Below are 25,093 nucleotides of genomic sequence, written 5' to 3'. Positions count from 1 at the left end.
ATCCTTACTGAAAGGACTGATTTACATTGCAATACTTGATAATAGAGTTCTGAAGTCTCTCTTTATGTACTTAGTACTTCAACAGGGTTAAAGTTGAGATGTTTGTGATAAACCCAGACTGATTTATTTCTGGAGGTTAGGTTACATCCAGATTGGTATAACTTACTAGTTGTACTCTAAAGGACAGTGATTTGTGCCTGGCAGAGAAAATCTCTTATGCATGAGGACAATGTGATGAACTCCAAGAAAATGTTTCCAAATGTCCTCTCCAAACTCCAGAGCATCAATAAAAGAATGCTTCTCTTCCTTCTTCCTCCTCCTCCTCCTCCTGTCTTGCTTTCCTTCTTTTTTCACCTCCTCCCTTTTGGAGGGAAGGGAGGAAGGTGCCCAGGTGTTAGTTAAATAGAAAAGTGAATTTCAGGAAAAATCTAGCCATGTTTACTACACTGTGAAGAGTAATTCACTGTTTGATTTGACAAACAAATATTTATTGAATTGTTAGCCATTAAATTGTCAATTAATTATATATTGGCTTAACTAGGATTTTTTTAACACTGATTTATCTACCTGTCTTCATTTATCAAAAAGAATACATCATACTCCTTACTTAACACCTAAAAATCAGACATTCTGGCATTTGCCTACGGGCACCTTATGTGGCCTTATGAGGGATGTGGACAGGCTGGAGAGCTGGGCTGAAGCCAATGGTATGAGGTTCAGCAAGACCAAATGCTGGGTCCTGCACTTCGGCTGCAACAACCCCAGGCGATGCTACAGGTTTGGGGCGGAGTGGCTGGAGGACTCATAATTATACCATACACAGAAAAATATGTGGAAGATGGAAAAGGAATGCATTGCACCTCAGTTTCATTAGCCTTGACCAGAATAAAAGTTTAAGTCTTGCCTTGCTGAATTTAACAGATTTGGCACAGCAATCTGATGAACAGGCAGCTACTTTCCTGACACAGTAGTTCCTCTATAAACAATATCAGTTGGATTAACTTCAAAGTTGGCATTTTTTAAGCCTTAAATATACGTTTATGTAAAACAGCCACCATTTCCTACAGTAGGTGGGAAGTACTGCAAATGTTAGTGAAAGCTCTTGCAGTTGCCCCAGCAACAAAGAGCCTTTCCAGCAGGCATTTGCTGTAGCTTTTGTGTCTCATTACTGCTGTACTTCTATGTTTTGAGGTTTCAGCCAAGTGATCAAAATATGCACACGTCTTTACTTAAAAACAAAACAAAAAAAAAGAAGGAAAGAAAAGAAAAAAAGAGACTAAGTATATCAATTATTTTGCATTTATAGCAAAGTGAAATCCATGGTATTCCTCACTTCATTTTGTCCATTATCTAGCTTCTGAGAAGTAGGCATGCTGCTGCCTAAGTAATACTTACAGCATGTGGTAAAGGTGATTTTTCTGTGACCACACTCCTTCATCCTTGCCCCGCTTGCTTGTTTTAAAGAATAATATTTTTTTATCTAGGTTTCACCATAAAATTGTGTTTAATGTCAGCAACTTCTTGACTGTGTTCTTTTTAACATTGATATTAAAAAAATGAATTTACCATTTGGAAAAATGATTATTGCTATTAATGTCTGGCGATTCTGTTCACGAAGAAGAAATGGAAGCTGCAGGGTCTGGGTGTATACTAACTGATAGGTGTACACATGTACACACCAGACAAATAATGATGGACAATTTGATATGCTCAGATGGCTCTTAAAAGTTGTTCCTTTAAAATCCTCAGGTGCTTGGGATGAGAGAGGTAACTATTCCTCCAATAGTTGTTTCTGATATGAATCCTAACAAAGTGCAAGCTCTTGAGCTGTTCACTTAGAGTTTTGCATGACAAAACTGAATTCATTTGGGGTTGTGTGTTTTGTTCACATGATCACTCAAAATGCCAGTCTGGTTAAAAGTGATCATTTCTTGAAATGCAGCCTAAGTATATTCGTTATCTGTAAACCAGGCAATATCAATAGTTAATTGCCTTCTGAGGCAATGGGAGAATTGTCTAATGGTGCTGTGTAAAGGCCTACTGATGAGGTACAGAGAGATCAAACTCTACTCCTATTTAAGATGTGTTGGTGCCTTGATATGAAAGTGTGACTGGTGCAGCCAAGCATACCTGACACCTGCCTTGCACAGCCTCAGCAAAGGTGCAAAGCACCAAACACACATGGTGTTAACCCACACTCAAGTCCGCACTATAGCATCATTGTCACCATCATGTGGTCTGCCTGTGCTACCCAGCCTGCTGCCCTGTCTTTGTTCTGCTGCTAGGATTCACCATTAAAAAAAGTCTTTCTGGAATTATTCTAGGTGTATCACAGTGTGACACACACCATCACTGGAAACAAAGAGTTTCCCAAATTAAATGGTTTGTGTGCTACTTTATGCCCACAAACGAAATGAATAATTACTATCTGCTAAAAAATATCTGATGTTCATTATGATGATATATATAGCAGCATACAATGTTGTTTAAGAAAAAGGAACTTCTGAAACATCAAAATATTTTTATATATCATATTCATAAACAATTTGAATTTCTTCCGTCTTCCTTCTTTGAAATTGTGTTATATTTGCAGTTGAATCATATGCTAAATCCTCCTTGGCAGGAAACTCGTATCTTTTTACAAGACAGTTGGCTGCTTTATAGTGCATCTCTGTATTTGGAAAACCACAGCTGGTGAGAACTGGCACTTCATGGAAAAATACAGAGCACATCAGGTATTTTAAGTACAAAAATGGGCATCCAGGAAAGACAGCAGAGTGCCAATGTCAAACAAAGTGTGCATACACAGAAATCACTGTGTGCCAGTGAACTGGGGGAGCCTATGTTTAAACTGCCCCTCAGAAACACGGTGACTTGTGAGAAAAGGCTCACCTTGGTACACAGGGATTGTACTTCTGTGCTTCGTTCAACAAAACTCACCATAAAAGCCTCTGGGCTTCCAAGTTGCATGGCATCTTTTGAGCATGTTCCAGGTGCATGTGCAGGCAGTATCTTTCAGTGTAGTACACAGTGGATACTGTAGCTGCAGCACCTAAAAGAGAAGAACAGCGGAGTTACCAGTGCACGGAGAACCTGAAAAAAGCAAACAAAAATCAAGCAAAAGTCCAATCAGAAGCTTAAAAAGTGAAACAAGTAGTATGTTACTACAAGTGCTATCACCACAATGCCACTCATCCAGCAGAACCAGTAATCTCTAATGCTACGCTCAGTGGCAATTAGCTAGCCTTGAGCTGAGGTTTAAAAGGACTCGCTGCTATCGCAGCTCCTGGAATTCAGCCTCCTCCACCAACTTGCTTGAGAATTGGAACCATTAGGATTTATGATGATGCTTTGGAGAATTTTAGGCTGAGTCTTTTAAAACAGATCAGTAGAGCAAAACATAATTACTAGGAAGAGTAAACTGATCTTATTTCACTTAGGATGTTTACCAAATACATCTGTCTCCATCAGAACAAGATTTCTGGAATCCCATTACAGTCAATAGAAATGTGCCTAATGTTTTCAGGGGGATTCTTGGGTACTATTAATCTGCCCAAAATGCACCTATTTTAAGATGACATGGAGTATCCCTCAAATATCCTGAACGAGATTCTTTATTTGGTATAAAGAGAACACAGACCAACTAGACCACTTGTGCATGCTTATAGTACATTCCTTATCCTAAAGGATCAAAGGATTTCAAATACAGACTAAAACATTTCATGAACATCCACAGGTAACAGATGAAAACCCCACTGTTTTTACTTTATAGCACACTTTACTTCATAAGTCAAGTACTTAGGAGATAAGTAATGGCTTCCAGTAAAAAAACATTCCCAAGTGCCTCTGACAGAGTTTGTATCACCATCTTACAGACACCAGGATAAGAACACTGGACTGCTTAGGTATAGTCATGCTTTGTCCTGCTGATTCCACAAAGTGTTTGTATACAGAAAGTGTTTGTATATAGAAAGCCATTTCTTCAATGAAAGTGAGAAGTTCGCGTGGTCCATTCATTTTTAGAACAGTTAATCATAATTGATCCTTATGCAATGAATACTAAATAAGAGTTATTAATAATGAATAATAAGAATGAATGATAATGGTTTGCTCATTGGGCTATCAATAATTAATGGGGATTTGCCATTTATTGTAAGTACTGTTGCTGTTTCTGTTGCAGATTTGGACGGCACAATTTATATGGTAATTTTATATGAAATGGCGCCAATTACATCACGGCTATTACAATAGAGTAGAAGCAGATGATGACTTTATCAGTTTTGTTAACTTTTCCATTTTACTCAATGTTAGCATAGCTTGCAATGTAAACATGATGTAGCGAAAAGAAGAAAGAAGTTTTGTGCAAGTCTAATATTTTTGGCTAGGAAAATAACTTCACCAGCCACTCATGCAGCAGAAATGAATACAGTGGGGTGGAAAAAAAGGCAGGGAGGTCAGCATTAAGGTGGAGCAGAAAGAAGAGCATCAGTGTTTAGTAGCTACCAACACCTGCTGAAAGTGCAATGAAAGGAAGGAGAGGCACAGCAACATCACCAGGGAGAACAGCATCAGCCAGGGCACTGAATGGACCACATGGGGACAGAGAAAGGCAGGATCGCTCCACGGGAACCAGTGTGTGTGGAACATTTAACTGAGATCTGTGGATAACAGCCACGCACCTCCTCTAGTACATGACCAGACAGCACTGACAGCGAGTGTAGGGCAGTGGTAGTGCATATCTTTCTCAGCCTGTTGATTCAGAGCCTGTGTGAGTTTATTACCCTCAACAGAATTTATCTTTTTATTGGGAAAAGCTAACCAGAAGGACATACGTGAGCTCCACGGGAGGAAAATTTAGCACAACCACCTTCTGTCAAAGGGTAAGTCTGTTTTTTGCTAGAGAAATAGTCTGTGATACACAGTCAATGCATCTTTTGAGAAAAAAGTTTTGCTGGTGTCCTTACGTTTCAACCGTATGTATGGGAAAAAAAACAACATCTAAAATAAAGAACTTGGAAATATTTAAACATTCTGAAAGATTGAAAGTTTGCAATGTCAGCAATCTGTCTGAATGCCTATGGTAAAGACAGCAATTAATTTCAAAGGAAAAACAATTTAATGTGTGTTCCAAAGAAAATTTCTAAATTAAATTGAAGATAGAGATGAGCAGGTAGACTACATGCACTTAAAGAAATAAAATAAAAAAATAAAAAAAAGGTTGGATTCGATTTTTAGTCATATTGTTGCAAAGAGAATTGCAGCTAATCTGTCTACAGCACTTAACAGACTAAATAATTTTAGAAAACAAAGCCCGTCTTTTAAAATATTTAAAACAATTCTACAATCTTGTCAGAACCTCATGCTTTGATATTAATTATCAGTGTTTTCAGAACTGCCTTAGTTGAACCTGTTTGGCACACAGATGGCAAGTCATTTACATGAGAAAAATGAGAACTGGCCCATCTATGGATCCCTAGAGGGTGCCATGACCCATTAGCCGAGGAAAGACGACCTTTACTGAATAATAATTGAGAACTATTACCAAGATAATTACAAAACCAATTGACTGCCAGAAGGCCTAGACCTTAGATCCTCAATTTATATAGCAACTACTCTTGATCTGCACAGAAAAAAAATGTGCTTAGGGTTCACAAACACCATAACCTCAACATCTGCCTGCCATCTAAAGATAATGATCTGGTATTAATTTAAACAGCACAGTCATTGCAGAGGTAGACTGCATCACAAATCAGATACTTAACATAACTGGAAGGTATTGTGTTTCTGTCCAGCCTGTATTAACAGGCAGAATAGTATAGGGTAAATTAAACTATTACAGGTCACAACATGGAAATGAATTAACTTAACGCTCTTTAACAAGGAACATAATTGCAACTCTATGCTAGCTGTTCTCATGGTAAAGATGATAAAATCTGTTCTTAGAACTGTTTTACAAAATTCTCCTATCACATTTCCTAATGCCTGAATCTTTTAACAACTTTGTCAGATTCCTTTCTCTGGAGGAGCTGCTGGTTTTTGAACTACATCTTTTTTTCTCCCTTTCTCAAACAAGAGTTGCTGAAAACACAGCTAATAATGGATACATCTTTTTAATGAGATACCAATAGTTCTCTGTGGGGTAAATCCTGGACAACACCAGATTCAATGAAAAACTCCCCTGCATTTCTCCTACATCTCCCATAGAGATATCACAGATAAGAATTACAGCTGGTATCCCATATGTGATACGGTTTGGATTTCCAAATTTTTCTTACACATGAAGTGTATTTTAAAGAGTATTTGAAAAGCAGAATTATCTAAACACACAGTGTTAGGTTTCAGACCTGTTAACTGATATTTAGCAATGTACAACACTGGAAATGGTCAGCACTCCAAAAAATTTTTGCTAGCCTTCCTCCTTTGGGAGGAAATGGCTGAAACTACTGTGACAAAATACATCATATAAAATGCTCTTTCACCAAAACTCTGCTTCTTGATTTTTAACATCGTTACTGAGCCCTATAGTCAGGATTCTTTGAGGACGTACTCACTAAAACAGTATTACAGGTGGTCATTCTTCAGGGGAGACAATTTAAGTCGCAGCATGAAATCTATACAAAATCCAATTCAGATTTGAGACCTGTAGTACAAAGAGCTGCCAACAGTGACAGAACACTTGTTCTGCATGACAGAAATGCTAACAGAGACAATTTCTAACACTTGAAGTATCTATATAAAGGATGAGGGAGAAAGAAGAGACAACACGTTCAATTTAAAATAAGGTGCGCAAGCTAACATTCAGATTTATGAAGAGTTTGAAAAAATGAACTGCACTCTCAAGTGAACTATCAGCCTCCCCATGCAGATTCCCCTTAGGAAAAGCCAACTGGGATCTGAGGATGTAGAGACTCTTGTACGGAATCTCTGGAATCCCACCAGTGGGCAGGTCAAATCCAACAAATGGGCTGGGTTGGACCTGAAGGGTCACCTCACCCAGGACTGATGGGTTGGTTTGTTCTGCAGAAAATTCTGCTTTCAGCAATCTGCTCATGTTCGGATTCAGAGTCATCAAATTCTCAACACCCATCAGAATGGCTTAGTTGGGAAAGTTTTATGCAAGTACACTTGATTTGTTTACAGAAACAATAACCTAGGAAGCATTTTCTTAAAATCTTTAAATGTTATCATAGTAAACAGTCTAAAGACACTCATTATGTTTTTTCTCTAATCTTAATATAATTCAATTTCATTTTAAAAATAAGAAACTGAATGGATATATCTTCTGGGAGAAAGGACTTCAATGGCGATCACAAATAGCGATAAGAGAAATGCCAGATGAGACAAAATAAATCAAAGCATTAAGTGCATAAAGAGTGAAATCACCTGCATTCTGTGAGCTGAGAGATGAGCTGAGGAAGACTGAACACAGCTTGGCGTTACAAGAAAGAGCTGGGATTAGGGAAGAGTAGGTGCACACATTTTTGTATTAAAGCAGAGATTTATTGTTACAATAGCTGACACTCCCCTCAGAAAATATTCCCTTAAGTTTCTCAGTGTGGCATTTTGGACTTGGTTAGTGCATGGCTTAATACCATCCCACCACTGCTCTGATACAAGCCCAGTGCCATTTCTGAGTCACTCAGAACAAGAAAACTCTAGATCAACACCTGCCTGCTCTCCTTGGAACCAAGGAAGCTCCTCATATATGGAGAGGAGGTGCCTGGTGACATCTACCCCATGCAGATTTACACTAAAAACAATGTAACATCTTTTCTCTGTGGGTTGTATCTTTGTGCTGCAAATGCATGGTAGGAAGGTTTTCTTATTAAAGTTTTTTTTTACCAATCACTATTTTCATCAATAATCTCAGTGAGGTAATATATTTTTACATGATCATCTCTCAAGAGATTTAGGTTGTATCAGTGGCGCTTCTGCTGTTTTTGGCTGTTGTAAAAGTAGCAGAGATCAACAAAACTGGATGTTTTTCTGTCATCCTTGAAGAGGCTGCTAGTGCTAATCAGGAAATTAAACATTAAGATGGACTTAGAGACTTACAGTTGTGACAATTCAGCAAGCGTTGAAGAACATTGTTCTGAATCCTTAAAGGTTTGTAGTGACGGAAGTTGCAGTGACTAAAATGTGCTGAGCTCTGAAAAAAAAAAAACCAAACAATTAGATATAGGAAATAAAAAGATTGCAGTAACGGAATTTATATTTTCATACAGTTAAGGCCAGGAAAAGGGATTAGTTCATCTACACTCAGTTTTTGTTTCACAGACACTTGTACTATTTCATATTTTCTTCACAGAGAAGTGCTTATACAGACTTAACTTACTTTTTAACAATCTCAACAGAAACATCCACCCGTAGTGCATTTGCATCACAATCTGCCCTCCAAAACCTTCTTGTACCTCTGTTTTGCACATACATTTTTGTCTGGAGCATAAATAGCATGGACACATAAATAACAAACATTCCTAATATTCTACTACCCACCTGTAATGTTTAGAGACTTCAAAATCATAATTCTGCTTTAAACTCTATTTCTACCCAGAATCTTAGTGAAATGTTAGCCATAATGAAATCTAAGCCACTTTTGTCACTAAAATCATGAAGAAAAAGAGTTGAGGCTTTGAATGCGTGGAAATGTACTGAAGAAAGTGAAAAGAATAGGTCAGAATTAGAGCACCATAGGCCAGAAGGCATATGAAAATAGCAGGGTGAGCTGTATACACAACTCACATACTACTTTGTTTCCACAGCACCTGAATAAAGCATCCACTTCTTACACAGAAAACATGATTTCCATGAAGTCATATTTCAGAGAGATCTAGAAAAGGGAGGAGGAAAAGGACAACTCAATTTTAGTTACTACAGTAATGGTAGAACTCTGGTTTTGTTGTTTGCTATTACAGCAATGGTATCTTTCTAATATCCCAAGTGTTGAATATGCAGTTGCATAACTGTACTGTTCCCCATCAGCCTTCAATGCAGACTTCGAAGGCAACTGACAGCACTATCAATGTATCTTCTACAAATACTGATAAAAAGATGAACAGTTGAGGTTTTCCTCCTCATAGTCACCATAAGTGATTACATGTAGAACTACTACGAGGAAAGATTGGGAAATTATAGAAGTAGAACAGATTCAGAAGCTTATGAAATCAGTGCTTAATTGTAATGGAATACAGCCAATTGAATAAACAACATGTAAACACAAAAAACCAATGCAGGTTACTATGAATATGCTTACATATTTGCTAAGATGACCTTGGTCTGTAAGCCACGGGCTGGGCACCAGATGGACAGCAGCCTGAGGGAATTGTTTTTTCTGCCAAAGTTCCAATATTCAAGTTCATTTCCACGCTTACTCTCTCTTGTTCTGCTTCTTAGGAATTTATACTCACATAATTTTTCTTTTACTTCTCATGGCTACCTTCGTCTTTGATCATCCATATGCTTATTGGTTTGCTGTACCTCTCTCTATCTGAGCAATAATCTGTGTTTCTGTGGATTTATTATTCTTACAAAAATCAGCTTTAGTTCTGCAACTTTTGTGTTTCAGTTCTGCTAGAAATTTTAACTATCTACATTTATTGCTTATGGATTATCAGTCACAGAACACGATTCTAATTTTGGGCTTATCAAAAATAGCAGTATGTATGAAATGAAAATGTTCAATTCATAAGATAAGTTTTAAAGATCCTGTGTCTATTTTATGATCTATAACTGCAATCATAGCTAAGCACAGCTACCACAGTCCTAAATGCTAGTTTTTATTCTTAGCATGGAAAAAGAATACAACGGTTTAGGTGAAGCAAACTGAACCACATCCACCATCTATCTGCCAAGACCCAAATCTGGCTCGGTTTAAAAAAAAAAAAAAAAAAAAGTCTGCATTCAGAACATAGCCAATGTTCAAACAACATCTCCTCACAGCCAGTCTGCTGCAGTGAGATACTTTACTGGGCAAAAATCATTTTCTACACATCCCAGTACGCTAGGCCTACATGGCTGTAGATAGGAAGTACCTTTTATAAGCTTGTAACAAGTGAAAGTTGTTAACTAAAGGTAAGAAAATGAAACTTCTAGCAATAGCAGAGATATGGTATGAAATACACACTTGCATTTAAGATAATAAAATCATGTTCAGAAAGAAAAGCATACTAAAAAGAGAAAGCTAAAAAGCAACAAAAGCTCTGGCAATGTCAGGAAATGTGCAAATTTAATTTGTTCGTTTGTTCACTCCTACAGCAAAAGAAAGGATCATCGCCATGCCAACCTTAGGGCAACTGCCTCATCTCAAAGCGCTTGGGAAACTTGTTCCCATGAAGAAACAACAACTCACTGTTTTTTATGCCTTTTATGCTTTTGCTGCATAAAAATACTGACTCCAGTGATCGTTCACATGACAGTCCAGGCTTTTCAAAATCAATCTTTTCTTATGAATCCAGTAACAGCTTTTCCCGGTGGGCATATTTAATTTCACCAAATCCCTCATCAGCTGTAGCTTATTCCTGTCCACACACAAAGCCTAACAAAGACAAATTTCTTATTTTGTGTTCTGATTTGTGTATTGAAGCCAGATCTCTCCTTTGATAAAAGAAGTAAAAGCAGACGTAGGATGTATCACCAAATCCCTTTTTCTTTCCCTGCTTTCTTCATGAAATTGACTCCAAATTGTCCAAGCACTACAAAAGCTTAATTGTAGAGATCTGGCCAATAGAACCTGAACTAAATGGTTAATTTGTATGACGTACTGAGAATAACATATCTATTTCAAAAGCAGCAAGACAAAGAGCCTCTCCCGTGCCCTTGATGTTTGCCTGCACAACTGCAGAGTTTACTCAAGTGCTAAGATGTACTTCTGTTCTTGCCCAGGGAAAACCACTCATGGAGATGCTCGTGTTCCTGGGGAATTAAACACACACCTCGTAGTCCTGAGTAACCTGGATTAAACAACTGGAAGGCCATGACTGAACTGTAAGGACAGAGAAATTGCTCTTTCCCCTGCACTCAGCATCACTGAACATCTTCAAGCGCTGGCTGGCCATGGGGGAGCTCGCTTTGTGCCTAGCAAAACCTAATTTAGAAATGAAGATTTGTATGGCAGGAACAAAAAAAAACCAAACAAACATATTTCATTGCAATACCTCCAATAGATATAAGTGTTAATTTGATGCTTTCTTTTGCATTTCAAATTGTATGCATTGGATCATGCTGTGGTACTAGTTACTAATGAGCTCCAATAGGAAAGTAGTTGAAAGGTACTTAATATTGATGGTTTTTCTTTCAGTAAGACCTCATTTCACAGTTTCTGAGCATGAAATCAAACTGTTACACAAAAGAAAAGATCTGATGATCAAAAAAAAAACCAAGAAAACAAACGAACGCTTAAAACAGCCTTCTATCTTATATAAGCACTGTTGAAATTAATTAAACCAAAACCACCCAACTTTTGACAGAACAAGTAGGCAGCCTCTCAAATTCTGCTCTGGCATGCACCACCAGAACGAAATCTGCCCTGCTCTGCTGCCTGGATGCAGTCAGTCTCCAGCACCAACGCGAGCAGAAGGCACCAGGCTTGACACTGTTATGATGGGATTTAATACTAAAGGAAAGCTCTCAGGTACTTCTGGTTGCTATGAAACCATTGACATTTACTGTTGGAAAGTAATTTGTCCTTAGCATAGTACTGAATTAGAAAGTAAGTAAATGGTACATCTGCAATATCGAGGACACTAATTACTGCTGAATGGAAGATAACACTACCTGAGCAGATCATTTCATGCTGGTCGTGACTGGAAAAGCTTCATGTCACATCCACTGTACCCTAACAGCAGCTCTGGCACCGAGGTGGCCTCTCTAGGGCAGGAATTCCAGGTGCAGCAGAGCTGCCTACCTTGCCTCCGTGCTGTTTTTCTCAAAACGAGAATCTGATCTGTAGATGTTACTAAGCACCAGCATGCAAATTATACAGCGGCAAAACACAGACTTCAGTTAACTTCCAGGCACACAGCGAGATGAGATGGAGAGGTTCCTGGGATAAACTTTGCATCCGCTACTGCTGACTGCTTCACCAGTAGGAATGGAGACGTAACAGGTAAATGAGGGCAGGAGATGAGCAGGGCCTTAGTTTGGGTGGGAATGCTTCTGGCGCTGATCACAGGACACTTCATCCCAAGCTCCCTTAAGCTCAACACCATCAGCAGCAAACCAGCGGTCAGTAAGCATCTTTGGAACCTATCAGGGCTATGCTCATTCTTTTGCAGAAGTACTATTTTATTTTCTTTTTCCTCCACAGTAAATCACCAACTTGCATTACAACTAGCAGTCCAGGTCACAGGCTGGATCCTTTCTTCAGATCAGTTACCAGCTGCTTGGGTCTCAGATCAAAACCAAGCGATAGAGGTAATCAGGATAAGCAATTAGATGCTAAGATTCCTTTAAGCGATGGGGCAGCAGGATGCGTTGGACTCTCATAACCACACAGCTGAAAAATATTATTGGGTCATAAATATAACGGGGCAGCACGAGTTTGAATACTTCCTTGTTTTTATATGAATAGTAATATAGTACATTCTTTTGTATTTCTTCCCGTTGTGGATTGAATTTGGTGTGTATACTTTCACATGAATAATGCAAGATAGCAAAATTGATGGCACAGTTCTTTTGTTAAAGCAGTTAGGAAATGAGAAAACAAAATCTACAAGGAAAAGTTATGAAAAAAACAACATTTCGCTAACAATAAAAAGACGAAGTTGCCTGGCCGTTTACATTCGTCTCCTGTGACATGAATATTAGATCAGATTCTTTTTATTAATCCATTGATAGTTCCATAAGGCAACTCATTTTTGATAAGCTCTGTCAGGACTGCTGTAAATACAAAAAAGATTTATGAATTAATTTTCATACGTAAATGACAAAATCCTCTGGCACTTTTGATATATCTGCCTACAGTTAAAATAGAGATATATGTGCACACTGGCACACGTATCAATTTAAAATTCAGATCGGCCTGTTTTTTTAGAACATAGCTTCATCTCAGCTGGCTTTTTTTTGTTGCTGTAGGAATGAGCAGTGAACTTTGAGGGTAATCAGTATGGAGGGCATGTTACAGATGAAAAAAAAAAGGACAGAAGCGTGCTGGACTAAAGGTGTTGAGTGGGTTTTATTCCAAAAGCATTTTTTGTTTTCAGGTGTTCAAGAGCTCTCATACGTGCCAACGTGCTGCAGAAACAGAGATACAGAATCATAGAATTGCTCAGGTTGGAAAAGACCTTAAAGATCATCAAGTCCAACCGCAACTTGACCGTACAACCCTAACCCTAACAATCCTCTGCTAAATCATGTTCCCAAACACCACATCCAAACGATTTTTAAACACACCCAGGGATGGATGGTGACTCAGCCACCTCCCTGAGGAGCCTATCCCAGTGCTTAACAAAATATCTTCCACTCATGACTATTATTACTTTAAATGTGCTTGTGGCTCCAAGATTGCCACTTGGTAGGATTGTCACCTCCACGCAGTTGGCACACACCCAAAAGCCAGCGATCTGCAATGTACTTTTTCTGCATTTCCCTCATACCAGCACACCCATGCTAACACTTTGAAGGACAGCATCTTCTCCTCGCTCTGCATCTCATAGATATTTTACAAAGGAACTCAGTATCATTCCTTTTATATTATAGATGGGAAAATCAAGGTACAAATACAAGCACTGACTTGCTCCAGAAGGATAAGTGTCTACACTTCTTAACAGGTCATTTGCTAATTTAACATCAGTTTTCATAGTCCCTTGACACGTAGCTTAATAAGCTCTAAAAGAGAAAGACAGAATTAACCAGTTTACTGCTAGACTGAAAATGAGGGCTGAGGTTTAGTTGTGGATTATATTTCGAGCAGTCCACTTACCCATACAGTACACAGCTATATTCTCTGTTTATGCTGTTCTATTTGATGCAGCACATAACCTCCCTGGAGCTGGGTCATTGAAGCCTGATACCATACACAGGTATCTAATGAGACACGATTTAAACCATCTTGGGTCTACACTAAATTTGGGGTTACGTTTAACTGATGGAACAAATAGGTATTCTTATAAATAACAGCGTAACACTCCACAACAAATTTCTTTTACACTGGTCTACTGAAGTTCAGAAATGTTCTTGTACATGAAAGGAAAGCAGGAGATACACTTAATAAAGAGTTTTCTTCATTAAGCAAGCCAACATAAAAACTAATAGTTCACGTAAATATTTTCCCATTCGAGTACACAGTTCAGTCACACTACTTAAATTACAGTATGTTTCTTTTCTATATAAAGCTGGCATTTTATATCAACTTGACTGTATCCTAGAGCCAGACTAGAAATCTATCAATAAATGCATTTGTCACGTGCTTACAAAATGCACACCTCAAGCTTGTTTGGATTACACTAATACACTGTTAAGGTTATACAGAAATCTATCATATAAAGGCAGAGACATATTGACAATCTATGTGTCTGGGAGCACTGAAAATAAATAATAAAAAAAATAATAAAACTACAGAGAAGGATTTTAGCTTGTCCAAGTTCATGCAGCATTTCAGGGAGCTGATCTATCCTCTGCTCTCCTTTGTAGAAAACCATACATTACCCCTTACTACTAACAGTACGAACAAGTATATCATTATGACTTCTCATTATAGCTGCAGAGAATCTTTCCATCAACTATGATCTCACATCCTTTGATCTGAAATATAAGAAGTTACTTTCTTTTAGCTGCAAAGCTTGTTTTACTGACATTAGAGGTTTTCTGTTTTTGTTTGTTTGTTTACATTATTATTCATCTGTTACTATTTCTCATGTTAATTTGACTGCTTATTAACAACTTTACTGTAAAATTTTCAAACTCATTGTACCAACCCCTTCTTGTTACGACTTACTCTTGCAGTTGGTTTTGAAAACCAGATAAGTAAATGCTCATTCATTTCAAAACAATCCATAATGCAAAAGGAGTAAAAAAAAATAATCTGGTAAAAGTATGTTACTTTAATTTTCAGGCCAAGATAACGAGGCTGGCAAAAACAACCTCTGAACAGACAGCAGTAACAAAACAACAAAGATATGCAACAAATAATGAAATATACATTAGCAGATAAGTAACTGTTTTTAGCAGGAAAAAGTTACAGGTTTCCAAATTAAAAAAAAAAAAAATCCCTGTTAAAAGCTGCTATAACTAATTAAAAATCATGTAAGTAAACCTCAGTTTCTTTTTGTCATATTATTGAAATATTTGGCTTAGTAGATGATCAGAATCCTAACAATGAGAGATGAAAGGTGATAGGGGAAAAAAAAGGGAGAAGGAAATGATATGACAAGGAACATCAAGAAATTCGCCACGTATTTGGTTGATGTCAGTGAAACAACTTGGGCTCTCTTCTGGTTTAGTTAACCTCAGAACATGGCCCACCATCAACTTCAGCAGGACATCATGACAACGTATTTCACAGGTGATTAAACCCAGCAAGTGCAATATCCTTAGGGCATTATATTACCTGCAAGCAATGTCTAAGAGATGGAAGAGGAAAACGTAAACAGAGATGGGCAGAGAGGGCATTTGCTGTATCTCATTTATGCAAGAAAAGTAGTTTCATTATGTGTTCTATGACAATGCTAAGAAATATGCAAAAAAGCACATTGCTGAGTTACAAAATGTATGGATCCTCAGTTCAATACATTACTTAGGCTGGCGCTGAAGGAGCTCTAAGAGGAACGCAGACATGGAAGGGGCTGAGAGTGCCAGAACACTTCTCTTAACCTATTAACTCACAGCCCCAGGGGCCTTGTTCATCATGGTGCCTATCAAAGTGTCAGTCTTTTCTATTACCTCTTCCTTCAGAAGAGGTCTGTCTATCATTGTCATGCGCTTCTACCAGGATTATCCATCATTTTGGATGAAGCCACATCATTCATTTTCATGGCTGTCTCTGTTAGCAAGTCAGGAAGAAAAACAGTGTTTTATTCAACAAAAGAAAAATGATGGAATCGCCCTCTTAATCATTTTCTTTTATTACTTAATCCAAAAGGTTGGTAGGAGGCTCTGCAGTTTATTATACCAGCAGCCACTGACACCATTATATTTCAGGGTGTAGCAATATGTCCTGCTTTTCAACAGCTTATAAAACTACCCATAAACATTAACTCCAGGCAAGAGTTTGTCATACTGTATCTGTGGCTCTCACTCAGAATGATTGATTTGATTTATTTTTAATTAAAATTCATTTGGAGCACTAGTTGACTCTGACAATTAGTGCTGTGGTACTAGTCCAGGTTTCCTGTTCACACTCCTTGGCTGAGTTAACCAGAACTCATAGCAGATACATCCAAACTGCAGCCTGGCCGTCCTGGTAGCTGCGTGCTGCTGCACCAACTGTGCACAGAGCTGCTGTAAATTTTGCTGGAGGATTTACAAATGGCACTTTTGCCTAAATGTTAAGCTCAGAATGCTTAACTCTAAAGTTCTGTCTTGTGGGTGGCAAGATTAAATACACTAATTCCAAAACAGAAAAGTGCAAAATTAAATACAAAGAAAAATAATCATACTGTTAACCCTCATCAGCTTCAGCCATATAAATAAGATGAACAGAGCAATAATGGGTGATTGTCTTAGCAGCTTGGACAATATTATTGATTTCAACTGTTCCCTGTCCTAACACAATCTTAACTAACCCCATATCTACTAAAATTAAGAGAAATTAACAAAAATATATGTTTCAGAAAACCTACTGAATAAGACAAAAAGCCCAAATTGCAACCTATTTAATGTTACACCCTCTAGAAGTCAGCTTCTAGCTCCTGAGAATTGACTGAGGCAAGTGGTTTGGGTGAAACAAAAGTTATGAAGTTTGCCTTTTTTTTTTTTGTATTTGTGCTTTTTCCTTGGATTACTGCAGGTTGAATAAATCTTCATCAGCTGTTCTTTTTCCCTGAGCGTATTCAAATTTATGTTCTAATCCCAGCAAACTTGACTATTTTGCCATTATTCCTCAACTGATAAACACCAACACTGTTTCTCCTCTTCTATACCACAGTTGCCTATTTTTGTGAATGTTTTAGCAACTTAACCTCCAGATCACCTGTCTTGTAACAGATTTGGTTCAGAATCAGTATTTGGTGTCAGATTTGGTTCACTAGTTGAAATACTAAAATGAAGTGATAACACAGTGGCTGCAATTGCAGAGGAAATGATAATGTACTGCAACACAGAAGAAAATATCAGAACGGCGTGATACAGATAAACCCACCCTGAACTTGGCCAGGTGGCAGCGTACTCTAATTCTGGGGGAGATGCATTCTTATATCATGGTCTGATCCAAAGACATTGAAAGACGTAGGAATCGTTCTTTTGACTCCACTGGGACTTGTGTTCGGCTCTTGGGGAGAGAAAGAGGTACGGGTATGTCCACACTTAATGTGAAGTAAACTCTCACCACGCTCCCCGCCAGCTGGGCATAAGTCTGCTCCAGAGCAGAGCTGCAGTTAGTGTGGCACTGAGCCCAAACTAATAAGGCCTGCTGAAAGCAGAGTATATTATCTCAGGCTCAGCGCTGTACTGCTGCAGCCATAGGGCTGCAGGCCAGCTTGGCACTTGAACAGAACAAACATCACATCTGCCTGGCAAAGTGCTCCAACATCTGCCTGAAAAATCCCATAGAAATACATCCATTGCTGAGCAGTAGCAGCCATGGCATATTCCTTACGAGCTGAAGTGTGACTGCAGTACAAAAGCCCCTAAATATTTATATAGAACTAGCGCTCAAGAAATGATTGCTTGGCTAATTCTTAACAGTCTGGAGATGAAGTCTTATTACTCTACAGCGTCAATTACTCAAGTACTACCAAAGAAGACACTTGAGAAACAGAGTGTCTTCTCAAAATCACACTTCCAAGAGCTGTATTTGTCAGCGATGTCTGTAAGTGGTTTCAGGATAATTGTGCTAACCTAATAAAGCGATACATCAAATTCCACAGAATCCTTGAATATCAACCAGCACATTTAAAAGGCAAAATTAGGATCTTTGGGCTGATTCTTGCGCTTCCACCTTTACAGGTTCCCCCCCTTGCTCAAAAATGTATGCAATCTAATGTGACAGATATTCAATCTAAAGTATCCATAATGATTCTCATTATGAAAGAGTTGATTACACAGACTGTGATCTGAGAGTCTTGGTCCCTTCACAGATCTTCAGAAGGATCCTTTCCAACAGTACACGAAGGTTTTCACCCTCTGCTTTTGAACCCTGATGAACATCATGAATCTCCTGCAGTCTAGCACCACCACTTTGCCTTTCTTCTGGAGTTGGCTTTTGTTTTCCACTACTCTATCAATTGCAAATTTTTATCTTGGTAATTGCATATTTCAACAACTCTGTATCAGACCAGGTCTTATTTTTCCTCTCCAATATTTATGTATTGGATTTCCAATACAAATTCATTTAAAACATTATGAAATAATCCCTAAATGTTCAGAAGTCTACTGTGGGGCTTGTCCTTCACAATTTTCCCTTTGCTAAAAGTTATTTTATTACTTTTTTTTATAGATTGCTGGAACATTGGGAATGTTTCCACTAAGTCTACCAAAATTCCTTATGCTTTCCTTACTTTTATCCACATAGATCTCAGTAATTACATAGTAAAAAGTTCACCAAATTAGTTATCCAGTTTCCACAGTAGGATGTTGATCTCAGAATCTGTGCTGATTTTGCCTACCATGACCAAAATACAATTTGTCATCAGGGTCTGTAAACATTCAATGAATTTAAGCCCAGAACAAATAAAATTCTAACCTATTAGAAAAACTAGCTTTTTTTTCTTTCTTTTTCTAGCTCTGTATTAAATCTAAAAGAGATTGAACCACGTAAAGAAGCAGATCAATGACACTGAGGCAAAACAGTATAGAAGTTAAACATAACTGTATTCACTCAACATGCAGGTCACGCTCCTGAGACCAGCAGAAAAATTCCCCTAAATTTTCCATAACTGTTGCTAATGCAGCCTAAAAAAGCGCAATTCCCAGCTCCAACTTTGGGCTGACATTCTTAGAAACAGGATTTTCCCACACGGTACTACGACCTGCTCCGTTCTTGGATAACTTAATTAACAAGAGTCATAACAGTAGAAATTTGCACTCACTTGTGCCAAAATCCGAAGAAATGTGGAATAGATGGTGAATTATCAGAGCCCATATGCATCCTAGCCTCTATCCAGTCAATTCTGGTGTATGTGCATAGGATTTTCCCATGCTTTGCTTCAAGGTTTGACATCTGCACACTCAGGGACAGCCCAGGTCTATCCACAATTACCCTACGTGTATGGTGTGTGCAATAAAATCCATTTTGCTCTTGACCTCCAGCTTCACATAAAGAATACACCATCTCTTTTAGGAATACTAGTTTCAATTCTTCTCACCAATAAAGTATTAGATGTTGGACTGCAGCTGGGATAAATGTTAACAAATTCATCCTGGACATTCTAAGATTCACTTCTCTTTAAAAGAAAAAAAATCACCTTTAGAAAAGTTGTTTTGAGCCAGAGGCATATATTAACCCTCACGTTTGGAGGACACCAATCTACACTGCAGTACTAGGACTGTAAAGCACCTCAACAAAAAAATCAGCTGCTCATCAGAAAGGGGCTCCTATCTACAACCACAGCAGAATTAGGAAGTGTTATACAAGGATTTACCAGCCTCATATCTCCACATAAAATCCCAGCCCCAACCAAATATTTCTGCCGTGTTCCAGGTGTGTGAAAAATATTAAGCTCCAACAAAACCAACAACAGATGCAGACCCTAATTTTCTGGATTAATTCAGTGGTTTCCATAACTCACGGAAAAAAAGCTACACTTGAGGAACAGCCTTTAAAGTCACTCTCTCTAAAAGGAAACTGCTGGTTTTGTTCTTAAACTACAGGTCATAGAGGCAAAGATACGTTCATTTGTTTATCATTTAAAGCCACTGCTTAGAGTGAGAGCAGCTATGAGTAGGACCAGAGGGGTCTCCCTACTTTAAATCACAGTTGAAAGAAATCAAGCCTTTTTTTCTGCGTAGAAGAGAAGCCTTTTCTCAGAGATGCCTCCTCCTTCTATCCGCAGATTCAGTCAAGTTCATGAACAACAGGCAGCTGAACAAGCAAACTTTGTCTTTGATTTTAAGTAAGAATTGTTATACTGCCAGAAAATTCATTGCAACGAGAGGCACCAAACATCAGTGAAACATCATTGTTTTGTCTCTACTTTTCTGAGCAAACCTAATAAAGAGAACAGAGCCGGTGTTTTACAAGTACATCTGAACCAGTTTGCCTCCTGGGCTGACCCAACAATGGGGAGATCTGATCCCCCCTCTCACCACCATTTCACCCCGTACCTCAGAAGAACTACATTAAAAATGCAAATAGAGAAAGCACTGCTCCGACCCATAAGCCTCACTCTTTCATATCCCGCCTCAGGCAACGCAGGGCTTTGTATATGCCCTATTTTCAGGTCTAATAAAACATACAGACCCTGTAGGAGCTGATGTCCTCAGGGGGAGAAGGGAATGTTTTCTCCAGTATTCAATTTATCAACCTGAGAAACTACAATCAGCATACAGTTCCAGCACAAGTTAGTTTCTCATGTCTTTGTAAACATGAGAAATTTAAATCAGATTGGCTGTAAGGAGTTTACAACAGCACAATCAGAACAATTAGATACCTGTCACACAGGGTGCAGCATCAGTACGCAATGATTGCCACACACCTGAGCCACCATGGTCCCATCTTCAAAAAATTACTCATCTCTACACAGAAAGAGCAGCTGAGTCAGTCATGCTGACAGTGGTGTTGGAGAAGCATGCCCAGGGGAGCGTCAATTGAGTAGCCTGTGAAAAATCTCTATAAAAATTAAGGGAGGGAGAAGACCTCTGTGAGAACTCTGTCTCTACAGCTGCTCCAAAGAAAATCAAAGCTCTTGCTGCCTTCAAGGGAAATTTGCTCTTCTGTTTCAAAGTTCCTCTGTGTTAGTCTCAGATGCTCACAGTTCTTTGCAGAAGGCTCTAAAACACTGTCCTTTCCAAAGTGAAAAGACAAGGTCCTACATCACATTATTTTCATCTGGAACTTCACCTTTGCATGATATCTTCCTCCTTGCTGTCACATTCTATTTTCTTCTTAGTAGCATATATTTTCTTTTCTTTTACCTTCCTTTAAATTACTATACTCTATGTTGTTTCTATATAGTAATCCTAGTTATATTTCACTGTCACCTATTTTTACCGCGTCATATAACATCCCATGAAATCATTTTATACAACACTTGGGCATATCTACACATAATACTTCGATTACATTTTCTTACCTTCTATTCTGCCTTCAACACTGTGCAGTGCACAGTGATCACCAATGGGAGGTTTTCCCATGGCTTAATAGGAATTGGATTATGCCCTATGCTGCTGAAGGTGTGATTTACTTTGGAATTTTATCCAACTCTACAGAATTTCATTAAAAATAACAAACTAACCAACCTTCTGTTCACTAAATAAAGTGCAATTTTTCTTTTTAGAGAGAGCTTTACTTTGTTTGTTAATGTTGCACTAAAAAGCATGGGAAGATTAAAAACAAATAGCATCCCACCACTCTTCCAATTCTATTTTTTAAATAATCATATAACAAAGAATTGTAAATCTGACATTTTTTAAGTGACAAAGATTAACATCTGTGGTCAGCAAATTGTGGGAACAATTTAATTACTTCATGTTGGAATAAGGCTTGTCTTTAAACATTAGAACCCCTGCAATTCAATAACCTTTGACAAAGATGATCACTCTATAATGCACACCTGTAGATAAACTTGTGTCTATATGTGTGCACCGATTGGTATGCACATCCATTTATATGTTTGAGTCTAATCTCACACAGACCTTACTTGTTTACATCATGCTATTACTTCTTTCCACTTCAGCAAAGCAGTAAAAAAAAAGTTGATGCTAGTTTAAAAGGAGGAGTTGCAATAACTACAGCCATCAGCTATGTTGGGATCAACTTAACAAATAAAAAGTAGATTTTTTCAGACTTCTCTACTGCTAAAAGTATGACTTACAGCTCAGAGCATTTCCTAGATATCAGACTTCAACCCATTATTTTCTACTTCATAGAATCTTACTGTCAGCCTCCCAGTGTGCTTTTCAGTGTGCTGTTAAAGGTAGTTACACTGGGAGGTAGAACAGACTCTTATCTCTGCAAAATAAGTTACTTTTTACAATTCTGAACAGAAGAAAAACTCAACCTTGGAGATTCTTAATTGCCTTCACCTCAAATGTAGCTAAAAGTTAAGTGGGTTTGTGTTAGCAATACCCTAAAATTGTGTGGTCCTTATGAGAACCAGATTCATGGATGTGAAGTGCAAAGATTTGCATATATCCTAGTATTTAAACTTTGACTTTGGCTGTGACAAACCAGCTCTGACAAAGTGGTGAATAAAGATAGATTCACTTCATATGATCAGAAGAACCAAGACAATATCAGAGTCAATTAAAAAAAAAAAGATCTGTAGTCTCAGTGCAAATTTCCACACTGTACTATAAAAATAGTATTTGTGTGTAAGAATTATTTCTGACCTAGCGATGATGTGAAGAAAAAAGCACCAGGATCTGACAACCTACAGAGCATGGCATGAAGAAAGGGATCAGTACTAGCAGAAGGCCTTTGCACTGCTGAGCTGGGTGATAGGAGCAGCGTCTCAGTGTGTCAGATTTTTGACACAGTCACTACACATAGATAGACATGAAAATCCCTGTTTGAAGGTTTTAGTCTTCTCTCTTCCTTCCAATCAGCCTCTCACCTCTCACACACTCTTAATAACAACATATGCTTCAGCTACAGCTCAACTCGTCTGAAAAATAAATTAGTACACAACCTAATAAACATGCATATAGGGGAGTCGCACTGCTACAGCTTGATTTCTGTGCCACAGACAAGTACAGAACAACGCAGAGCCAGGGCACAGGAAGATCTGCATCTATCACAACACTTTGCTCTGGGAGGCGAGAGGCAGCTCTGCAGACAGAGCTGGGTTCTGGGCATATTTAGAGATTTGTTTGTTTGTTTCTTGAAGTAGCCATAAAACAGATCACTTTCTGCCTTGTAATCATGCGAGGTCAGTACCATTAGCACAGTCTCCTTCAAGGACTGCCAGCAACAGCAGCCAGACCAACTGAAAAGCAGGACATTGGAGTGGGCCCTGTACATCCATTGTGATTTAGCCCACAGACAGAATACCAAACACTGTGAAGGCAATAAAGTAAAATCAGAACCACATACTTTGAAAAAACCTCTCAGATAAAAAGCAGGCAACTATTTCAGATAATAAATAACCCTCTTCCTTCATTAACCTTTATTCTTTATTTATTGGGAGCCTTGGCATGATGACTCTGAGCTGAGCCCAGCAGGCTGCCCATGCAGTGACATTTCAGAGACTGGCAAAGCAGCACAGTCAATGTCAGCTTAACACTATCTTGAGGTTTTGTCATTCACAGTGGGAAGAAAGCTAGCCAGCTCCTTTTGTATTTTTGAGAAGCTGAACAAAAAGATGGGGCAGGAAGATAGAGAACTTAGTTATAAAGAGAAAGCAGACAGAAAATATTCAGTTGACATTTCAATAATCTAGGAAGCAGACATTGCATCTACATCAAAACATTAGCTTAGGGCTGCTCTGAAAGTAATTGCTCCTGTTTTATTATGTTGGTCCACAAGGTGCTGGTGGTATAGCAACAGCAGCTGAACCTTCCCACCAACATTCTGTTACATTTTGTCGCAGTGGGACAGACGGCAGCAGAGGGGCAGTCTGACAAAAGGGCATCTGACACAGAAATATGCACGAAGCAAAAGTGTGGAATTGAATTCCTTCTTGCAGAAAAAATTGCACACGCTGACATTCATCAGCGCTTGCTGAACGTCTGAGACCAAGCAGTGGCTGTGAGCACAGTGAGGTGGGTGGTGCGTTTCAACAGTGGCATCAGCAACATGAAGATAAGCCACATTCTTGACAACGATGCAGATTTTTATGAGCATGCCATGCAGTTTATTACCACTAGTGAAGGCGCATAGCTATTCTTATTTTGAAAAATAATATTTTGTAGCTGAGAAGTTGCTATCAAATAGCATTATTTTGCTCCTTTTATCTGTTGTAGTTTCCATGGGAAAAAAAAAAATAGAATGCATTATTTTTGCACTGAGCTACGTATTAGATTAATAGTAGGTTCTCCCCAGTGAACTTCCCATGGAGGAGACACAACTGTCCTTAAGGAGGACATGCCAAGATCTTTGTATTCAACAGGAAACAAATGCTCTATGAGAAGTCTTCAAGAAGACAAAATAAGTAACCTTTAGTTTGGTGTTTTGACTGTTCTGACAGAAGCAACTCTATATTAACATTACATTTGTGTTTCAGAAGCAAGAAGTCGATCTCTAATAAGAACCACATACTGCAGACAGCAGACAGTCCCTGGTGCTTGCAGTTTACAGTCAGGACTAAAAGAGCACAGATTGACTGGAAAACAGTACCATTCATCAAAGGACTCCTCTCAAGCACAGAAAACCAGCAACTTCACATGGACAAGAAAAAAACTGGCAAAACTCCAGAATTCAATGCAGATCTCATCAAGCTCCAGGACAGTGGCTTCATTAATAGTAGTTTTTAAAAGAAGAGTAAGAAGGCCTGTGTAGGGACGTTTGTATGAAGAACACATCAGAGGTATTATGGCTAGAAACAGGTACCAAGCTAAGCTGTGGTGCCTGTTATGAAAATACAGGGAATGTGAAGTACATTTAAAAATATTAAGAATATTAAGTTAGTTCAGAATTCCATTATGTTCTATTGTCTCACTACAGTAAAAAGAAGGAAAAAAACCCACAATTATTCAGCCAAATCCTGCAATACAATAAATGTTTTTTCTCCCTGAAAGTTCTTCAAAGTTCACCAGGCTCGGCCTGTAGAAGATAACAATGCAATAATGATGTCAAGGTAGAAGACACTGTCAAAAGGAAGATTAAAATGACAAAGGCTGGTGA

The 25,093-nt window shown here is 38.4% G+C and overlaps 2 long non-coding RNA genes across 18 annotated transcripts in view; one reads left to right on the top strand and one right to left on the bottom strand.

Annotated features, from left to right (window-relative positions):
* The window catches only part of LOC149916668 (uncharacterized), a 90,427-nt gene extending 75,278 nt beyond the window's left edge, over nt 1–15,149 (top strand). For 5 of the 10 annotated variants that reach the window (XR_016469800.1, XR_016469797.1, XR_016469796.1 and 2 more), the window contains 2 exons: nt 4,815–4,880; nt 10,882–12,295. This is a non-coding gene — a long non-coding RNA (uncharacterized LOC149916668). The other 5 variants (XR_016469799.1, XR_016469803.1, XR_016469798.1 and 2 more) reach the window with 5 other exon arrangements.
* Nucleotides 1–25,093, bottom strand: part of LOC116243385 (uncharacterized) — a 120,927-nt gene that overhangs the window by 15,347 nt on the left and 80,487 nt on the right. For all 8 annotated transcript variants that reach the window (XR_016469805.1, XR_016469807.1, XR_016469810.1 and 5 more), the window contains 2 exons: nt 8,056–8,149; nt 2,941–3,052 (listed from right to left, as the gene is read on the bottom strand). This is a non-coding gene — a long non-coding RNA (uncharacterized LOC116243385). The remainder of the gene's footprint in view (nt 1–2,940; nt 3,053–8,055; nt 8,150–25,093) is intronic.

The sequence above is a fragment of the Phasianus colchicus genome, chromosome 10, assembly GCF_987193195.1.
Source record: "Phasianus colchicus chromosome 10, bPhaCol1.hap1.1, whole genome shotgun sequence".
Lineage (NCBI taxonomy): Eukaryota > Metazoa > Chordata > Aves > Galliformes > Phasianidae > Phasianus > Phasianus colchicus.
The sequence above is the reverse complement of the archived record's forward strand: the minus strand, read 5'-3'. Positions and strand labels throughout refer to the sequence as shown.